We start from the raw sequence: 21,374 nt of genomic DNA, 5'->3' as shown, positions 1-21,374 counted from the left end.
GAAGCAGACTCGATTTCCAACCCAGGTTCAGAGCTTCAAATAAGGGGTATCTGAAGCAAACATGTCACATTTATTTTTTTAACTTTTTATTTTATATTGGAGTATAGTCGACTAACAATGTTGTGACAGTTTCAGGTGCACAGCAAAGGGACTCAGCCTTGCATGTACATGTATCCGTTCTCCCCCAAACTACCCTCCCATCCAGGCTGCCACATAACATTGAGCAGAGTTCCCTGTGCTATACAGTAGGTCCTTGTTGGTTATCCATTTTACATATAGCAGTGTGTACATGCTGATCCCAAACTCCCTAACTATCCCTCCCCCCCATGCTCAGACTGAACCCTTATGCTTTTAAAAGTAAAATCAGAAGGCAAGGGTGTAGGGGAATAATTTTCCAATACTGCTCTTATAAACTCTTCTTTGAAATAAAGGAGGCTTTTACTATTCACAAGGTTATTTGTCAGTTGCAATTTCCCCCTGTATTCCCCCATTCAATCTCGGATGCCACAATCAGACAGAAAGCATAAGGACACTTTTTTCTTGCATCTGTAGCGGAAACCTTAGCAGACAGTATGTCACATCTTTTTTTAATTTAGCATTTCTAAATAAAAAGGACACTGGATCCACCTCACAGTCCAGACTTGACATTGACTCTTTTACATAACAACCTACTTTGCTTTGGGCTAATCAGTACTCTGCTTCATTTAAATTTAACTGAACTCCACTCTTCCCCAACATCCTGTAGTACAGTAAGTCCCCTACATACAACCTTCAGGTTGCGGACTTTAGAAGATGTTGACGTGCGTTCACATGTCCAATCACGTAAATTAGCTCACATGTCTGGTGTACATTGTCATGTGTGTGCATCCTCTATAAGTGGTTGTGCTTTTATGTACTTTACAGTACCATACTGTATAGAATACAGGAGTACAGCATCTTTATTTCAAGCCCAGGATGTCCAGAAGCAAGTGAAAAAGCAGCGGTGATGTAGCTGGTACTGCTGAAGAACCGAAGAGATTCACGATGCAGGAAATGACAAGGGGATTTTCTTTATTTGAAGAGGCACTGTTAGTTTTTGAGGCACAGGACCCGAACGTAGAGTGGTACACGAAGGTTGCAGCAGCCGTTCAGAATGCAATCCAGTGCTACCATGTCATCTATGATGAAAAAAGAGGCTAGATAGAACTGAATCCAGCAAGGAACCAGAACCTGTGCCATCAATGTCAGGTGTGAGTGAAATTGCAGCTTGCCTTCCGTCTCCTATTGCTGACGATCCTTCAGCTCTACCATCTCCCACCTCCTCTCCCTCCTCCAGTCAGTAACTCTTCTTGCCTGTTCACTTGATGCCAGCCCCTGTATGCCAGCTGTTGTACTATACTACTGTACTTTTCAAGGTTCTGTACTGTAAAATTAAAAATGTTTTCTTTATTTTTTTGTGTTTGTTTTTTATGTATTATTTGTGTGAAAAGTATTATAAAGCGATTACAGTACTGTCCTATATAGCCAATTGTGTTAGTTGGGTACCTAGGCTAACTTTGTTGGGCTTACGAATAAATTGGACTTACAAATGCACTCTCAGAACGGAACTTGTTCGCATGTAGGGGACTTACAATAATCCTATTTCTTCCTTTGGTGAGACTAGGGTGATCAACCATACCTGTTTGCCCAGGACTGAGGGGTTTATTGGAACAAGGGAACTTCAGTGCTAAAATCAGGAAAGTCCCAGGCAAAACTAAAACAAGTTGGCCATCCTAAGTGAGATCCTCCACAATTCCTACAGTGTGTGGTCTCCCTTGCTGCAGCAAGTTAAAACCCATTTCTGGGCTCCCCTGGTGGTGCAGTGGTTAAGAATCCACCTCCAATGCAGGGGACATAGGTTCGAGCCCAGGTCCGGGAAGATCCCACATGCCACAAAGCAACTAAACCCGCGTGCCACAACTACCGAGCCTGCCCTCTAGAGCTCACAAGCCACAACTGCTGAGCCCGCGTGCCACAACTACTGAAGCCCGTGAGCCTAGAGCCCGTGCTCCACAACAAGATGAGCTACCGCAATGTGAAGCTCGCACACTACAATGAAGAGTAGCCCCTGCTTGCTGCAACTAGAGAAGCCCACACGCAGCAACGAAGACCCAATGCAGCTGAAAATAAATAAATAAATAAATAACTTGTTTTTAAAAAATCCATTTCTGTCCAACTATGGATGTGACCCTTGTGGTCTTTATCAGATGGACTTTATTAAGGTCATTAATGTTGGAAGGTTCACAGATGTCGAGTTTGAGATCAGGCCTAGTATGCATTGATGGTGGAGAAATTAATAGGCCTGGGTTCAAGCTCCAGATCAGAGAGACATTGATGGAGGAATAGTTAATTAAAGGCTGAATGCTAAAAGATACGAGAAAGGCATTGATGGTGGAAGAATTATCAGAGCTGTAGATTACAGGTCAGACTAGAGCAATACTGATAAGGTTGAAATTTGGTCCAAAGGTAGTAGAAATGTTATTACAGGAGCCTGGATTTTAGATTTTGACAAGAGGGTCATTGATGGTTGGTCAAATAACAAATGACCAAATTCAAGGTCCTACCATATGAGCAGTGGTGGTGGAAGAGTTAATGGACGCCAGCAATTTGAGCTCTCTTGTCTAGACCAAGTCTGAGGGGTTTTAGATAGATGGTACAGCTGTCCAATGGCTGTGTACGAAAGGTGGGATCTAGTTTCTGGTGGCCAATGGGATGAAGCAGCAGCCTGTTACTAGGGAGAAGCCCCTAGTTGCTATGTGCAGGGTGAAAGAGGCAGGGTCTAGCCTGAGTTGCTACAGACAAATAGTTAGCCAATGACTGCAGAAATTGGGCTTTAGCTTCTTCAGCCCATAGTAAACTGATGCTAGGTAGTAACCCCCACGGCCATGTGAAAGAAGGCAGCCAAAGTGGCACCTGAGAGGCTGTAGACAAAAGGCACAGTTAACCAATGGCTGAGTAAGAATGGGGCTCTGGCCTCCCTAGGTATATGAGGCTTCCTGGTCTGTAAATCAGTGAGGTCCTCATTGTCCAGTGCAGGGAGGGGGCAGTGCATAGCCTTCGGGGGTGCAGATAGATGACACAGCTGTGTGAGGGAAGTGGAAGTGGGTGGGAGCAAAGGCTTGAGGTTGCTTTGGGCAGGTGGTGCAGCTGGCCAATGGCTCTGTGTGGGAGGCAGAATTTAGCCTCCCTGACTAATGAAATGTGAACATCTCTGTTACTATGTAGAAATAACTTTGCTGTTCCAAATTGTATGTATATGTATAGCTGATTCACTTTGTTATAAAGCAGAAACTAACACACCATTGTAAAGCAATTATACTCCAATAAAGGTGTTAAAAAAAAAAAAGAATGAAACTTCTTACTCCTGCCTGGAGCATCTAAATCACTTTGACACAGAGCAACAGCCTGGGGATTACCCTGGTGGTCCAGCGGTTAGGACTTGGTGCTTTCACTGCCGTGTCCCGGGTTCAATACCTGGTCAGGGAACTAAGATCCTGCAAGCTGCTCAACGTGGCCAAAAACCCAAACTAAAACAAACAGAGCATCAGCCTCAATTTCCAACACAGGTGGAAAAGGAGGAGGAAACTTAGCATGATATGCTGCAGACAGATGACACATTAAAGAAAAAGAAACAAATGAAATTAACTTTAATAATATATTTAAACTACATATCCAAAACATTATCATTTCAACATGTAATCAATTTTTTAAATTATTAATGAGATATTTGGCATTCTTTTTGTTGTAGTAAGCCTGTGAAATCAGATGTGTATTTTACATTTACAACACATCTCAATTTGAATGCTAAATTTTCATCAGAAATACTTGATTTATATGCAGACTTCATAAAATTTACAGATGAAAATGTAGATTAGGGACTTCCCTGGTGGTGCAGTGGTTAAGACTCCGTACTCCCAATGCAAGGGGCCCGGGTTTGATCCCTGATCAGGGAACTAGGTCCCACATGCCACAACTAAAACCCGGCACAGCCAAACAAATAAATAAATAAATAATCTTTTTAAAAAAAGAAAATGTAGATTAATATTCACAGGTTGTTTCAAACATACTTTAAAAGTTTTCCAATAACTGAATTGAGTATCTATTTTTTTTAACAGAAGAAATGTCTAATATTACCACAATGTATAACATTACATTTAGAACAGTTTTTCTTTCAGATGGCAGTTAGGTATTTGAAAGGTTTGCCAGGGAAATGTTGTGACTCTCAATATGTGGTCAATGGGGACAGGACATCATTTCAGATCTTTTAATCCAAAATTGTATTGCATTTTATTGAAGCACTGGATCTTCCACTTGAGTATCTATTTTAAATTTTTAGTTAATTAAAATGAATAAAATTTTAAATCAATTCTCAGTCTCATTAGCCTCATTTCAAGCCCTCAGTAGCCACATGTGGCTGGTGTCTCCAATATCAAATGGCACAATTCTAGACAATATGCCATTGATGGTGGTCAAGTTGAAAGAACCAGGCAGGGGGGAACTGCTGGAGAGATGTAGCCACAGCAAGAAGCCAGGCTGGAAACTTCTTTTACCTTGAAGGCCCAAGAGACCTGAGATTCCCTTCTCCCAACAGGAAACATGACGCTGGTGGATGAAACTAGAAAGAAGGATCCAACCAGTCGGCCAGACTTGGAAAACCTCTCCCCTGCCCAGAGTCACCAAGCAGGCAAGAGGGGCAGAACCAGCAAGAGGGACCTAGCCACAGCAACCATCCTGACCCAGGATGCCACTTTGACCTGAGATTCCCCTTCCTGGCACAGAGACACCTGGGCACCCAGAAGGCACTGGTCAGTGGAGCTCATCACATCTGTCTACCACTGAGGAACACCCAGAGGCCTGGCCTGTAGAAATCCTTTCCATCCTTAAGCAGCACCAGCAAAGGCAAGTGAGAGCCCCAGAGGCACCAGATAGACCAAGCAGATAAAAATAACACCACAAAGGCTCAGAAAATTAAACTGCCATTGGAACCACAGCACCAAAATTAGGCCGAAACTTTCATGCCAAACCTAAACAGGGTGACTGGCTACTAAAATGAAAGATTTTCATAGGACTCATAGTCTCCTAACATCATAGATAAAGGCCTGGAATACAATAGAAAATCATTTGTCACATCAAGAACCAAGTAAATAACAACTTGAATGAGAAAAGACAATCAACAGATGCCAACGCTGAGATGACTCAGATGTTCAAATTATCTGACAAGATTGTAAAGCACCCAATATAAAAACGTTTCAACAATCAATTACAAACTCTACAAATTCTCTTGGAACAAATGAAAAATGAGAAGAATCTCAGCAAAGAAGTTATTTTTTTTAAACCCCAAATGGATATTATAGAACCAAAAAGGGCAATGACAGAAATAAAAACCTCACTGGATGGGCTCACTAGTAGAGGAGAGATGACGGAAGGTAGAATCAGTAAACTTGACTTACCCAATCTGAACAAGAGAGAAAATTGACAGAAAATATTAAACAGAGTCTCATAGACCTTTAAGACAATAACAAAAGGCCCAGCATTCATATCATGGAATTCCCAGGAAGATAAGAGAAAGACCCTGAGACCAAATGAGTATTTGAATAATTAATGAAATGTTCCAAATTTGGCAAAAGACGCACACCTACAGATCCAAGAAGCTGAGGGAATCTCAATATGATGAACCCAAAGAAATTCATGTCAAAATATATCATAATTAGGGGGACTTCCCTGGTGGTCCAGTGGTTAAGAATTCATCTTGCAATGCAGGGGTCACGGGTTCGATCCTTGGTCGGAGAACTAAGATCCCACATGCTGTGGGGCAACTAAGCCCAAGTGCCACAATTACTGAGCCCACTCACTGCAACTACTGAGCTCGCACACTCTGGAGCCCACTCGCCACAATGAAAGATCCCACATGCCACAACTAAGACCCAATGCAGTCAAATAAATAAATAAATTTTAAAATATGTATATATCATAATTAAACTTTTGAAAACTAAGACAATGAAAATAACTTGAAAACAGTGAAGGGGTGGGCTAATTTTCCCTTCTTTCCTCTAGGTTCTTTGGTTGGTCTAATAAAATTGACATAAGACAGATTAACAGGAGAAAAACAAACAAAATTTAATAACATGTATACCTCCTGTATACATGGGAGATACCCAGGAAAACTGAGTAACTCTCTGAAATGGCCAAAGCCATCACCTTAAATACTATCTTCCAGCTAAAGGTGGAAGAAAATGTTGGAGGGGGTGGGAGGAGAGTCAGTTATGGGAGGTGACCAGGAAAAGCACAGTAAACAGGGGTAAGGTTGTTATATAGATTTAAGTTGTTGCCTTCTCCATTGATAAGAAGTTCTAGAGATTTAAAATCATCTTTCTCTTCCTGGTACAGAAGGGAGACACCTAACAAATGGAGATTTCCCTTATAAATGTAAAGGTCTCTTACAAAAGGGTAACTTCTACTCAGTTTTCAGAGCTTCTCTCAGGGCTCCTGTCTTTTTAAAAATAACCAGCTTAAAATAATATGCCAGGGCTTCCCTGGTGGTGCAGTGGTTACGAATCCGCCTGCCAATGCAGGGGACACGGGTTCGAGCCCTGGTCCGGGAAGATCTCACATGCTGCAGAGCAACTAAGCCTGTGCGCCACAACTACTGAGCCTGCGCTCTAGAGGCCTCAAGCCACAACTCCTGAGCCCATGTGCCACAACTATGGAAGCCTGTGCACCTAGCGCCCATGCTCCACAACAAGAGAAGCCACTGCAATGAGAAGCCTGCGCACCACAACCAGAGTAGCCCCCACTCGCCGCGACTAGAGAAAAGCCTGCGCGCAGCAACGAAGACCCAATGCAGCCAAAAATAAATTTAAAATTAATTAATTAATTTAAAAAATATGCCGAAGAGGCATGTTTTGGGGTGGCAAAATCTGCTCCCTTTTAGCAGCCAGAGAAAAATAAAGCATTATCCCCAGGGGAACACCAATTTAAATGATAGCAGATTGGGTGGGGAAATTGGAGAGATACTGTTTAAGGGTACAAACTTGCAAGTAGTAGATAAATAAAGGAGATCTAATACACAGCATGGTGAATATAGCTAGTGATAATGTATCATATACTTGAAAGTTGCCTAGAGAGCAAATCTTTTTTTTTTAACATCTTTATTGGAGTATAATTGCTTTACAATGGTGTGTTAGTTTCTGCTTTACAACAAAATGAATCAGTTATATATATACATGTCTTAATTGTTCTCACCACAAAAAAGAAACTGTAATTTGTGACAGGATAGAGGTGTTATAATGATATATATATGGTGATATGATATATAATGATATGGTGATAATCATTTTGCAGTATATAAACACATCAAATCAACACATTGTACACCTTAAACTTACACAATGTTATATGTCAATTATATCTCAATTTTTTTTAATGCAAAAAAGAAAAAGACTGAAGAAAATGACAGTAGATTTCTCATCAGTGGCGTAATATTTTTTTAAGTACTGAGAGAAAAGAGTTGTCAAGTGCAAATTCTTCATCTAGTGAAACTATCCTTCAGGTAAGAAGGGGAAATAAAAAGCTTCAAGTTTGGTGAACATGTGAAGATGTGGGGAGAGTGGTGCACCTAGAGAGGGCATGGAAGTTCTGCCCCCCTTCCCAGACATCTTGCCCTATGCAACTCTTCCATCTGGCTGTTCCTAGGTTATATTCTTTTATAATAAACCTATAATCTAGTAAGTAAAATGTTTCTCTGAGTTCTGTGAATTAATCAAATTTCTGCTGCATGGAAACTGGTCAGAAGTATGGGTGACAATCTGGCATCTGAAGTGGGTGGCGAGAGGGTAGTCTTGCAGGACTGAGCCCTTAACCTGTGGGATCTCATTACCGAACTGGTTGACTAGACCTGCACCAGAGTCCTAGCCCCAGCCGAGATGCCTTGTCTGGGCCAGGGAGATTCTTTTTCCGTGTGATTTATGTGTGTGTAACATAAATGTATTTGTTAAAAATAAAATAGATATGAATATGCACATATGGAAATATATAGAATAACTTTTATATCTAGATATAGATATTTAGATATATGGGCATCTTTCTGAATCTTAAGATGAAGACATTTAGTGGTCATAAGAGGATTTAGTTGCATAATGGTGAAATATAGTGGCTGATTCTGAAACAGGAGGGAAGGGGGCAAGGCACAACCTTTAAAAGAATGACATAGTCATTGAGGGTACAACATAAACTGATTAGGTCCAAGATGGCAGACGATTCAACTTCCAGTAGACCTTGAGCCTCATTATACACTCATTGTGATACATTAGCATATGCTAAATAACACACCCACTAGCGCCATGACAGTTCCAAGGCCGACCATAAAAGGCCAAAAAGTAGGTGGTGGCCAAATCCTGGAAATCCCCACCCCCTTCCCCAAAATAGTTGGAATAATCCTCCTACTCATTTGCCTATGAAATTACCCAGCCCATGAAAACTAACCACCCCATATTTTGAGGATGCTCTTGCCTTCTGAGACGGACTGCATTCTGTCTATGGAATGTGTATCTCTCTAAGTAAATCCACTTCTTACCTATCACTTTGTCTCTCACTGAATTCTTTCTCTGACGAGACATAAAGAACCTGAGCTTGATTAAGTCCTGAGACCAGGTGAGTGATTTCAATTAAGAGACAGTGGGTTCGAGTCCCAACCTGAGTTTTGGCTGGGTTCAAATCCCATCTGAGTTGTGCGGTTTCAATTCACCCTATGTACTTACAAATATTAACTGATGGTGAAATATATACTTCTGTATGTCACTAGACATAAAGGACACAATGCTTTAAGGAGTGTGCCTGGAGTTGGACTAAAAGTAAGGATGAAAAGGGGGGGAAATACATATTAAAAAGTACAATTTAAAAAGCAGGGAGAAGAGGTGAAACTGAGTAGGAACCTGTGGGGCCCTCCAGGGTACAAATCCTTTCCGTTTCCCCAGTTTCTTGTTTGTAGGAAATAGGCTTCACTCACAGCCTCTTACACCTTCCCTGAGTTCCAAAGGGCAGATTCAAACAGTTACTAATTAGAGAAGAGAGAGAATGCAGAAACAAAGGAGGAGCAGTCAAGAAACAGTGCAGTGATTAAAGCAGGGTCCTGGTTACTACTCAAGGAATATACATAACAATATCTTTGAGTTCTTCCTCAGGAACTAAGGCCTCCAACCAGGTGGAGGATGGTAACTTCAGGCTGAGCACGAGACCTCCGGAGCACCACCCTGTTACCTCACCACCAACCAATCACAAGAAAAGTCACACACCCTGAAGCCCTCACCCCAAATTTTGCCTATTAAAAACTTCTCTCCCAAAACCATTGGGGACTTTGGGTCTTTTGATCACGAGCCACCCATTCTCCTTGCTTTGCCCTGCAACAAATCTTTCTCTGCTCCAAACTCTAGTTTGTTTGGCCTCACTGTGCATAGAGCACATGAACTTGCTTTGGGTAACAGAGCCATGTTTATTATCATTACAGTACTCAAAATAATGATTTTTATTTATTTATTTATGGCTGCATTGGATCTTTGTTGCTGCACGCAGGCTTTCTCTAGTTGTGGTGAGGGGGGGTGGGGGTGGGGGGCTACTCTTCAATGCGATGCGCGGGCTTCTCATTGTGGTGGCTTCTCTTGTTGCAGAGCACAGGCTCTAGGCACAAGGGTTTCAGTAGTAGTTGTGGCTCCCAGGCTCTAGAGCGCAGCCTCAGTAGTTGTGACACATGGGCTTAGTTGCTCCACGGCATGTGGGTTCTTCCCAGACCAGGGCTTGAACCCGTGTCCCCTGAATTGGCAGGCGGATTCTTAACCACTGCACCACCAGGGAAGTCCCAAAATAACGATTTTTTTAAGTTTTATTATAGAAACTTAAACATGGACAAAAGGTAATTAAAAAGTACAGTGACCTGTCATATAACCAGCACAAGTTTCAACAATTTTCATGAAAACTACTTTTACACCTTACATAAATCACATAGCTAACACATCTTTATGCAATATCTATGTGATTAATCTATGTAATATTATATTTTTATATCTATATTTAACTATATAAACAGCAAGAGAGATTTCTCCAAATTTACAGTCTGAGAGGCAGTTCCAAAACTCATAAAAGCTGATCCGCTTCCTGCTGTCCTATCCCAAGGGTACAAAGACAGGCCACCAGAGAGAGGCCAGCTCCTCTGCCAGAGGAACAGATCCAATCTGCCACTCACTGGGAACACAACGCTGTGGGGAGCACCACTGAGTGCCCGCAGCAACTGAAGAGCCCCCAGGAGCAAAATCCCTGTGGTCACAAAGGCGCCCTTGTTGGCCATAGGAAACTGACTTCACAGCTGCTAATGAGGATGCACAGTGGTGGCAAATAGGTGAGGACTGAGAGAAGGGGACAGATAAAAAGCAGCAGAAGGGGTCTTTGTTACAAGAACTCACCTAGATACTGGCTTTTATCAGGAATGACCCCTTGGGTTAGTGATGGGGGGCTGGGGTTCAGTAAGCCAAGTTATGGAGATCTGTAGGGTCAGTAATGGGGTGCGTGATGGAGACTATGTGAAGTTAGTGAAGGGGGTCTCTGGGGTGAGTGTTTAGAGATCTGTGGGATGAATGATTGGAATTGTGTCAGGTCACTGATATAGTTTTATTATTTCCTTGGCTTCTTTTGCCATATTATAAGTACTCCTAGTTGAGATATTCTTTATAAAGAATAGCGTGGCAAGACCCCCGTCCCCAAATTTATATAATTATCATTCTAAATTTTCTTTTAGCTTTTTACATTTATTGTTTTTCACATTCTTCATTTTCACAGAGTTTTGGTATATGCAGGGCACCTATATTTTAAAAAAAGTTATGTATTTTTTCCTCTCCAATATTTGTTCCTCTAGTTTCAGTCTCTAATTTCTTAACCATCATTGGCTAACTAGGACATGTCAGGTCCTGACAGGGACCAATTTCATCTTTTTCCTGACTTTAATGGAACAGCTTTTGTGGTCCCACCCTTAATACGATGCTGATTATTGGCTTTATCAAGTTAAAGAAATAGCCAACAATTCTTAGCATATTATGAGTTTTTATTTGGAATGATCATTGTTTTTTTTTTAAACCTTTATGTTTTCCCCTTTTATTTTATTTATTTATTTATCTTTGGCTGCGTTGGGTCTTCGCTGCTGTGCAGGCTTTCTCTAGTTGCGGCGAGTGGGAGCGGGGCTACTTTTTGTTTCAGCGCGCAGGCTTCTAATTGTGGTGGCTTCTCTTGTTGCGGAGCACGGGCTCTAGGCGTGCAGGCTTCAGTAGCTGTGGCTTCGTGGGCTCAGTAGTTGTGGCTCACGGGCTCTAGAGCTCAGGCTCAGTAGTTGTGGCGCACAGGCTTAGTTGCCCCGTGGCATGTGGGATCTTCCTGGACCAGGGTTGGAACCCATGTCCCCTGCATTGGCAGGCGGATTCTCCACCACTGCACCACCAGGGAAGTCCTGATCATTGTTTTTTTATCACATATGTTTTACATCTGGGAGATAATCCAATTTTCTCCTAATATCAATCAGTATAATGATTTACAGTAATAGATTTCCTTCCATCTGACTCTCCTGGCATCTCTAGAAAAAAAAACTCCCACTTGTTTATGCTGGATTATTCTTTTGTTCTGTAGTGTTTTTCACATTGTTTCATGTATGATTTATGAACAGATATGCATAAATGAAATTTGTAGTTAGTTACCTTCCCACTTTTCTTCCCCTACTTTTGGTAAGTTTGGATCAGTGTAACATTCAATTTAAAAAGAATTGAGGGACTTTCCTGGTGGTCCAGTGGCTAAGACTGCGCTCCCAATGCAGGGGGTCCGGGTTCAATCCCTGGTCAGGGAACTAGATCCCACATGCTGCAATTAAGAGCCCGCCTGCGGCAACTAAGACCTGATGCAGCCAAATAAATAAATAAGTAAATATTAAAAATAAATAAATGGAAAGAATTGAAAAGTTTTCCCTTTTCTTTCTAAGCTCTGGGAAAGTCAAAGGAGCACTGGTAGAATTCCCCTAGGATTTCCTTTGGGTCTGGCACAGTTTAGGAGGGTAACTTTGAATTTTCATTCTATTTGTTCTATTGTAAATAGTGTATTCGATTTTCTCTCTATCCCAGAGTCAGTTTTGTCCATTTATATCTTCCTAAAAACACAAATTTCATTTAGATTGCCAAGTTTATTTGGATGGTATTGAACAAAGTAGTGTCCTATGATTCTTTTAATATCACTTGCAATTCTCGTTATTTCTCAAATACTCACTGTATTTGTTAAAACTAGATACAGTATTATTGATAGTTAATAGTAGTCTTTCAATTACTGAAGCTGGGTCAGTTAAATATATATATGGAGAGTTCCAGGGTGGTAGAGTGAGATGTTCCATGGACCCCCTCCCAACAAAACTAATAAAGTTGGTGAAATTTTTTAAAAGAAAGCAACCAGTTAAAGTCTCTGCAAATTGTCCTAAGAGCGTACAGCAAATGAAGAACTATTTATTCAAGAAAATCTAGGACTTCCCTGGTGGTTCAGTGGTTAAGAATCTGTGCTTCCAATGCTTCCAATGTGGGAACTAAGATCCTGAGTGCCACATGGTACAGAAAAGAAAGAAAGAAAGAAAAAAAAGAAAGAGAGAAAGAAAGGAAGGAAGCAAGGAAGAGAAAGAAAGAAGAAAGAAAGAAAAAAAGAAAGAAAGAAAGAAAGAAAAAAATATATATATAGTAAAACTGGGTAAGAATAGTAAGAGTCTGTGGCATTCTGGGACTTCCCTCGTGGCGCAGTGGTTAATAATCCTCCTGCCAATGCAGGGGACACAGGTCTGAGCCCTGGTCCAGGAAGATCCCACATGCCACAGAGCAACTAAGCCCCTGCGCCACAACTACTGAGCCTGCACTCTGGAGCCCGCAAGCCACAACTACCGAGCCTGTGTGTCACAACTACTGAAGCCCATGTGCCTAGAGCCCGTGCTCCACAACAAGAGAAACCACCACAATGAGAATCCCACACACAGCAACGAAGAGTAGGCCCCGTGCGTTGCAACTAGAGAAAGCCTGCGCACAGCAACGAAGACCCAATGCAGCCAAAAATTAATTAATTAATTAATTTTAATAAATAAATAAATAATAAAAGTGTAGTCTGACATTGAGATTTTTTTTAATTATGGCAAAATACACATACCATTAAACTCACCACTTTAACCATTTTAAAGTATACAATTCAGTGGCACTTAATACATTCACAATGTTGTACAACCACCACCTCTATCTAGTTACAAAATATTTTGATCACTTCAAAAAAAAATCCTACAACCATTAAGCATCTGCTCTCCCACTCTCCTCCAGGAGGAGGGATAGGTTCTTCCCCAAAAATCTCCTCAAAATAGTCATGGACACAGGAAAGTACAGAACGCCCATCTTACAATCTTACTGGTTAATAGGTAATAATTCAATCTGACAAATATTAGCTTTTATTTACTAAGTGGTCATTGTGAGCCAGGCACTGACTCTGACTCTAGTGTGAAAATTAAATGTCAGCTAAGCCTAAGAATTTCATATTAAAAAAAAATCTAGTCAAGATGGAACAATTCAAGCACGTTGTCAGAATGAGACCATACATACTGCGAGGTCTTACACCCTTGCTGAGGAAGGCAGAATAATGGCCCCAAAGATGCCCACATCCCAGTCTCTGGAACCTGTATATATGCTCTTTTACATGGCAGAAGGGACTTTGCAGATGTGACTAAGTATCTTGAAATGGAAAGATTGTCCTGGATTATTCAGGTGGGTTCACAAAGTAATCAGAAGTGTCCTTATTAAGAAGGAGGCAGGCAGGTCAAAGAGAAAAATACATATGATGAAAGAAACAGAGGTTGAAGTGATGCAGGGTCATGAGTCAAGAATGCACACAGCCTCTAGAAGCTGGAAAAGGCAAGGAAATGGATTCTCCCTTAGAGTCTCCAGAAGGGATGCAGCCTTGTCAACGCCTTGATTTTAGCCCACTGAGACTGATTGTGGATCTCCAGAGCTGTAAGATAATGTTTGTATTGTTTTAAGCCACTAAATTTGTAGTTATTTGTTATAGCAACAATAAGAAACTTGCAGACATACCTTTCTGAATCATATGATGGTTAGATGTTAAATTAGAATGTAAGCTATGACATCATTTAAAAAGAGGAAAAACAGGTGTTTTTTCATACTAATCTTTTAAAAATCTTGAGAAAATGAAACATGGTCCTCTCTGTGAAGGCAAAGGGAAGAGGAAGACAGAATGGTACAAGGTGAAATCTTACCTTTCAGAGAGATTAGGGCATCATCTATAAAAATGGGGATAGTGTGAATTTAAAAGACTGTTATGAGTGTAAACCATATAAAATCTACATGAACACTTACCATGTGGTCCAGTTTCAACACAGAATCATATTCAAGGAAACAACAACCATATAAAAATCACAATTCAGAGCAACTCAAATCCTGATCCAAACTTTCAAGAAAATTATAAAGGGGAAAATTCAGTCTTAATGAATAACTTCTCAAAAAATCCTTTGGGGGATTGTCTCATCCTCAGTCTGTAGTAGTGACTCAAAAAATTCTCCTTTTTCTCTTTCTACCCCCCAAAATTGTCCTCACTGCCCACTCCACCACCTCTCTAGTCTAGCTCCTTTCTCACCTCCAAGTCTCAACCCTTAAACATGTATATCTGTGATTCTCAAGTGGGGTCCAGGGATGCTGCTAAACATCCTACAGTGCATAGGTCAGCCTCCAAAACAAAGAACTATTTGGCACAAAATATCAATGTGCCAAGGATGTAGATGAGTCTCTCCATCTCTTGATTTTCTTTTCATTTGGGAATACCTGGATCCTGCACTACAAAGGTAGCTCCTTAACCAAGGCAGCAGCCTTCCTCTTTAGAAATGGGGGAGGAAAACACCCACAGTCTCTTAGAATTCAATATATTTTCTTTTATCCCTGTCCCGTAAGAATGAATGCAATAACATATATAAAATTCCCAGCATGGTTGCTCAAACCATGGATGCTAACAGGTGCTCAAAAAATATTAGTTCCCAACCCTTTTTCCAGAAGTGAATGAAGAATCCAATTTATTCTTTTTTTTTAACATTTTTTAATTTATTTTTTTCCTAGTTTTTTTTCACACACACACAAACTGTATTTTATTTTTACAAGAGATAAATAAACTGACACCAAGCATTGTAAATGGATGACCACAACAAAAGCAACAATGATTGCAATTACCAAACATGAAACATACTCATACTATGTCATAATATTGACATTCAGTCCAGAAATTTTAATAAATAAATAAATAATAGAAGTGTAGTCTGACATTGAGATTTTAAGTTAACCAAGTTCTTAAACTTAGCATAACAATCCTGATCCCCATAGGCTCCATCTGGGAAGCTGACAATTTTCTAGAGTACTCACTGAGGACTGAAGGTTGTAGATGGATACTTTAAACCAACACAGCAGTCCTCATAGCTCTGCTGTGCACCGTTTACCATCCTTCCTCCCTAAACCTCAAGCAAGCTGGTGGTACCCACACTCAGGCCTCTTCTTGAGCACAGCCATCTTCTGTCAGCCCTCCAGAGAGGTGGTTCCTTTTAGCCACGCCCACCCCAAATGTGAGTGAACTCCCTCTCCCCCAAATGCTCTGTGACTGAATCTAATCTTCCTCACCCCACCCTGCCAGGCCTGGGTGCAAGCCCCAGTCTCCATGATACCCATTCTCCACTAAGCGTTCCATCTCTGACCATGATTTCTAGGCCTCAGTGCTGCTTGCCAAGGATTCCAAGGGGAGGTTCCAGGCCTGCATTGCCAGTGTCCTTGCTGTAGCTAAGGGGCTGGCTTGTTGCTAGGCGTTTCACTCTAGCTAAATTCCAGCCTGGGAACTTAAGCTGCTTTATTCCAAGCAAGGCCCCAAATCCCAGGCCTAGGTGCAATGTTAAGTCCCCAAACTGATCACCAAGCCCAAGCTTGCAGCCCTCAACCGACTGGGTGCCTGTACACCAAGGGGAGTCTCCCAGCTGACTCCACTTTCAGACCCACCCTTGCCTTGACTGGTAAAAATTAGTCTCCATCTGTCACTCTTGACCCTGTCTGAACCTCCACGTGGCAATCTGGCCCGCTTCTGAGGTGAAGAGCAAGGCAGCCTGACGAAGAAGCGTTTCTTCTGACCCCTTCCCGCTGGCCCCTCACCCACTGCTGGATAACTTTGTCATGAGGCTCCAAGCCCTTATCTCCTGTCCTCGGGTCCATGTGTCAGGCTCAGGTAGATACAGTGTTGGTGGACAAGAGGTGGGAAGTGGTCTCCTCCAGTCTTCCCAGACAGATGGTGCACATTGAGGGGAGAGACGTGGTACCCGTGGGCACAGAGAGTTAGCTGTGGGGAAGACAGCTGAGGGTCCACTGAAGGGGAAGGGAAAACAATAGTAGGGACATAGGCGTCAGGGCACAAATATCCTTAGGCCTCTTCCCTCAGACATCCCCCTTCACCTTCAGACACCATCCTTCCCACCTTGTCTCTCCTCCACAGCCTCCCAGGCAGCCCTCCTCACTCCTGCAGGACCAGCAGGGCTATGGTCTCTCCAACCTGTTCTGGCTGTGGTTCACATGCTGGACCCTGAGGGACGCGAGTTTCAGCTCTTAGACATGAACGCACACTTCTCATGGCCTATCCAGGACAGAATGGGTGGGCCACTGCCTGAATGACCAGCATTCACCACCATCACCCAGGACCCTCATAAATACCTTGAGGAAGAAACAAGAGCCTCAGGAGGTGAGGATCATGATCTTGGTGTCCTTGCCCACTGATATTTGTCATCCGTGAGACTGGACGTGCACTGGGGGCACAGTGGGGGAGGACTTGAGATTGTCTTCAGCAACAGGAAGGTAACTCCAGGCTAGTAACCCATTCCGAACCCCCTGAGATTCTTCTAAGGCCCAGAGAAGACAAACTCCACGCCATCCCCCAGTACTTTACCTATTTATTTGTTGTGCGCTAGGAGCTGGTTATACAGTAGTGAAAGAGAACAGAGAAAAATCCCTGCCCACATAAAGCTTATATATGAGTGGGAAAGACAAGCAATAAGCAGGTAAACAAATAGGTGGACAGAAAGTAATTAAGGGCAAAAAAATTCACACACACACACACACACACACACACACGAAAAGCTATCATTTTAAAATTCAGGATGGTTGTTTTCTGCCTTGGAGAAAGAAGGTCAAGGAAGGCCTCTCCGCAAAGGTGACCTTTAAGCAGAGCATGAGGGAGCAGCCAGCCACGTGGGCAACCAGAGGAAGAGTGTACCAAGCAGAGGGAAAGTCAAACACAGAGGCTTGAGGTGGGAAATTACTGGGTGCCCCTGGGTATTAAGGGCACGTGGCAAGGAGGCCAAAATGTCTTGAAGGAAGTGAGTGGGAAGACAGGTTGGAGGAGAGGATGTCAGTAAGGTGACAGGAAATCAGACTGTGTTCTTAAACTTTGCACAACAATCCTGATCCCCATAGGCTCCACCCGGGAAGCTGACAATTTTCTAGAGTGCTCACTGAAGACTGAAGTTTGTAGACAGATGCTTTAAACTAACAAAACAGTCCCCACAGCTCTGGTGTGCGCCACTCAGCATCCTTCCCCCTCAAGCAAGATGGTGGCACCCACACTATGGCCTCTTCTGCAACTACTGGTGTTATGGTGACATAACACACCTTCTCTAAGGCATCATCACGCTGAGAGGCCCCTGTAAGGCCTGGGCCTCCTTGAAAAGCTTGAAGTTCAGTGGGCTTAGGGCTGCTGATTAGGTTGCTGGAGAAGCAGTGTCATGGGTGAGCCTAGCTTGAGGTGTGTAACTACTGGTTAAATGCTAGATTCAAAGTTAAAATAAAGGCTATATGCAACACATTGGGTCTTAGAGAGAGATAACAAATACTGCATGATCTCACTTGTATGTGAAATCTAAAAAAGTTGAACTCAGAGAAGCAGAGAGTAGAGTTGTGGTTATCAGGGGGTGGGGGAAATGGGGAGACATTAGTCAAAGGGCACAAACTTCCAGTTATAAGATGAACAAGTTCTGGGATCTAATATACAGCATGGTGATTCTAATGATACATTATCCCACTAATGGTACTATATCATATACTTAAATGTTGCTAAAAGAGTACACCTTAAATGTTCTCATCACAAAAATAGAAATGGTAATTATGTAATGGAATAGTGGTAGTAGCTAATGCTATATTGCTAATCATTTTGCAATTTAGAAATGTATCAAATAACACATTGTTATGTGATGTTATTACACTGTTATGTCAATTATATCTCAACATAGCTGGGAGAGGAAAAAGAGATAGCAACTACTAAAGGTAAAATGACACCAGCTTGCTAGGCAATCTTGAATAAAGATCCTTCAAAATTGCCACTAAAAAAAATTGGGTCTTAAAACATAATGTTGTCACAGTTTTATTTTTTTTTTAATGTATGAAGTAGGGACTTCCCTGGTGGTCCTGTGGTTAAGAATCTGCCTTCCAATGCAGGGGATGTGGGTTTGATCCCTGGTCGGGGAACCAAGATACCACATGCCACGAGGCAACTAAGCCTGTGCACCACAACTACTGATCCCGCGTGCTCCGGAGCCCGTGCACCACAACTAGAGAGAAGCCCACACGCTGCAACTACAGAAGCCCGTGTGCCTCAACAAGAGCCCGCATGCAGCAATGAAAGATCCTGCACGCAGCAACGAAGATCCTGCGTGACAAAACTAAGACCCAACACAGCCAAATAAATAAATAAATAAAATATTTTTTAAAAATAAATAAAAATGAAATGTATGAAGTATATTTCGGGGTTTTTGGTTTCGTTTGGTTTTGTTTTGCTAAGCACTGAGCCTATGATGATCCCCAATTTACAGATGAGGAAAATTAGGCCCATAGTGTTAAAGTACCTTTTTCAAGGTCACAGAGCTAGTAAGGTGTAAAGTGGGAATTGGAACCCAGTTCTGACTCTACTAATCTGTAAGGATGATAAAGAAATTCTAGGCAGAGGGAGCAGAGGGTGGGAAATGATTTGTTGCCTTCTGTGATCTGTACACGGTACAGAGGAAGAGAAGGAAGGCACCAGAGGCTTAGAGCAGGGCAAGGGTCAGTCACGGAGCACCCTGCCGGCCCCACTAAGGAATTCAAGCTTTTCACTGAAGCAAATGAAGAAATAATCCTCAGTTTTAATGAGTGGGAATAACATAATCACTGTACGTTTTCAGACGATCAGTTTGGTGGAAGTGTGAGGTATGAATTCAAGGAAAGAGAAAGAATGGGATAAGAGAGACATATAGGATACTACTGCAATAGTCCAGGTAGAAAATGTAATAATGGCCTGAAGTAGAAACAGTGAGGATTGGGGATGTTGAGTGAGATTTGAAGAATATAATCCTGGGATCTGATGACTGATTACCTCTAAGAACTGAAGGATAGTATGAGATCTGTTTTGAGCAAGATGAGTTTGTTGCATCTGTGTGACATCCAAATAGAGACATCCATCAGATAGTTGGATAAATGGGTTAACATCAGCATTTCCCAAAGCAGTTGCCCTAAAAAATGATAGTTCTCTAGGGCATTAGCAAATGTTAACTGAAAAATGAAAGAGCGGGGACTCCATGTAAAAGAAGTTAGGGGGAACGTTTGGTTACACAAAATTAAACGGGTACATAGTCTTTAATATGCTAATGTATATTGTGAATTTCTAAGAGCAAGGCATTTCTCAAAATCATTTGACCATGGACCTGGTTTTCTTCCCACAGAGTATCTTGCAGGACTCATGTTCCAAGGAACCCTTTCTGAAATGCTTCTTTTGAGCTTGAGGGAGAAAAGTATGAAATAGCAACATGAGGGCACTCTGCGTTAACATGGCAACTGAAGGCATGGGAACAGTGACATCAATACAGAGCATGTGGAGTGAGAAGAAATGATGACTGAGGATAAAGCCTAAAGGCAAAGAAAAAGCATTCAAGAGGGCACCTAGAAGGATTGGCATGGACAAAGAATGTTGCCTGCCATTTCAGTAAACAAAGGGTGTTGAGGCCATCAAGCCATCAGCCACTGCAGGCCCCCCCAGACAAACACACACAGTGCCCCCTGAGGGGAATTCAGGATGGAGAAAAACAGGATACTGGCCTGAGACAGTTGAGATACATATCTAAGGAATGATTTTAATGAGCCCAGACTCTTGTATCTTCCCCTATATAGAAAAGCACCAAAATCATTAACTGGAGATGTCTGTTTTTTGTGATTTGCAGTAATCATTTTATGTTCAACTACATTTTTTTTTCAGCAAAACACTCATATATCCTGGGTCCTCATTTACCTCTTTGGACCAGTCCCTCAGAGCTATCTGAGTTGCTGTAGCTCAGGCTATAGTCCACAGTAAGTCTGCTAGATAAAACATAATTCTCAACTTTTAGGTTGTGCCCGTTTTTTTCATTTAACATTAGTGATAGCTTGTGTCTGGTTAGGTTATCAATAATAAAGTGTATTTTTCCATGACATGATGTTTTATTCATGTTTTATTCTTTCAATTGATTTTTTAAAACTTTCATTGAAGCTTTTATCAGAAAAATGCACACAGCCTAAGTGTATAGCTGACTGGATTATTCCAAAACGAATACACACACACATGTAATTATGCCCCGGTCAAGAAATAGAACACTGATGGAAAGATATACCTTGTTCTTGGATTGGAAGAATCAATATTGTGAAAATGACTGTACTACCCAAAGCAATCTACAGATTCAACACAATCCCTATCAAATTTACCAATGGCATTTTTCACAGAACTAGAACAAAAAAAATTTTAATTTGTATGGAAACACAATATACCCCGAGTAGCCAAAGCTATCCTGAGAAAGAAAAATGGAGCTGGAGGAATCAGGTTCCCTGACTTCAAACTATACTTCAAAGCTACAGCCATCAAAATAGCATGGTACTGGCACAAAAACAGAAATATAGATCAATGGAGCAGGATAGAAAGCCCAGAAATAAACCCACACACCTATGGTCAATTAATCTATGACAAAGGAGACAAGAATATACAATGGAGAAAAGATAGTCTCTTCAATAAGTGGTGCTGGGAAAACTGGACAGCTACATGTAAAACAATGAGATTGGAACATTCTCTAAAACCATACACAGAAATAAACTAAAAACAGAACAAAGACCTAAATGTAAGGCCAGACACTATAAAATTCTTAGAGGAAAACATAGGCAGAACATTCTTTGACATAAATTGCAGCAAGATCTTTTTTGATCCACCTCTTAGAGTAATGAAAATAAAAACAAAAA

This window comes from Phocoena sinus, chromosome X (assembly GCF_008692025.1).
Source record: "Phocoena sinus isolate mPhoSin1 chromosome X, mPhoSin1.pri, whole genome shotgun sequence".
Lineage (NCBI taxonomy): Eukaryota > Metazoa > Chordata > Mammalia > Artiodactyla > Phocoenidae > Phocoena > Phocoena sinus.
The sequence above is the reverse complement of the archived record's forward strand: the minus strand, read 5'-3'. Positions refer to the sequence as shown.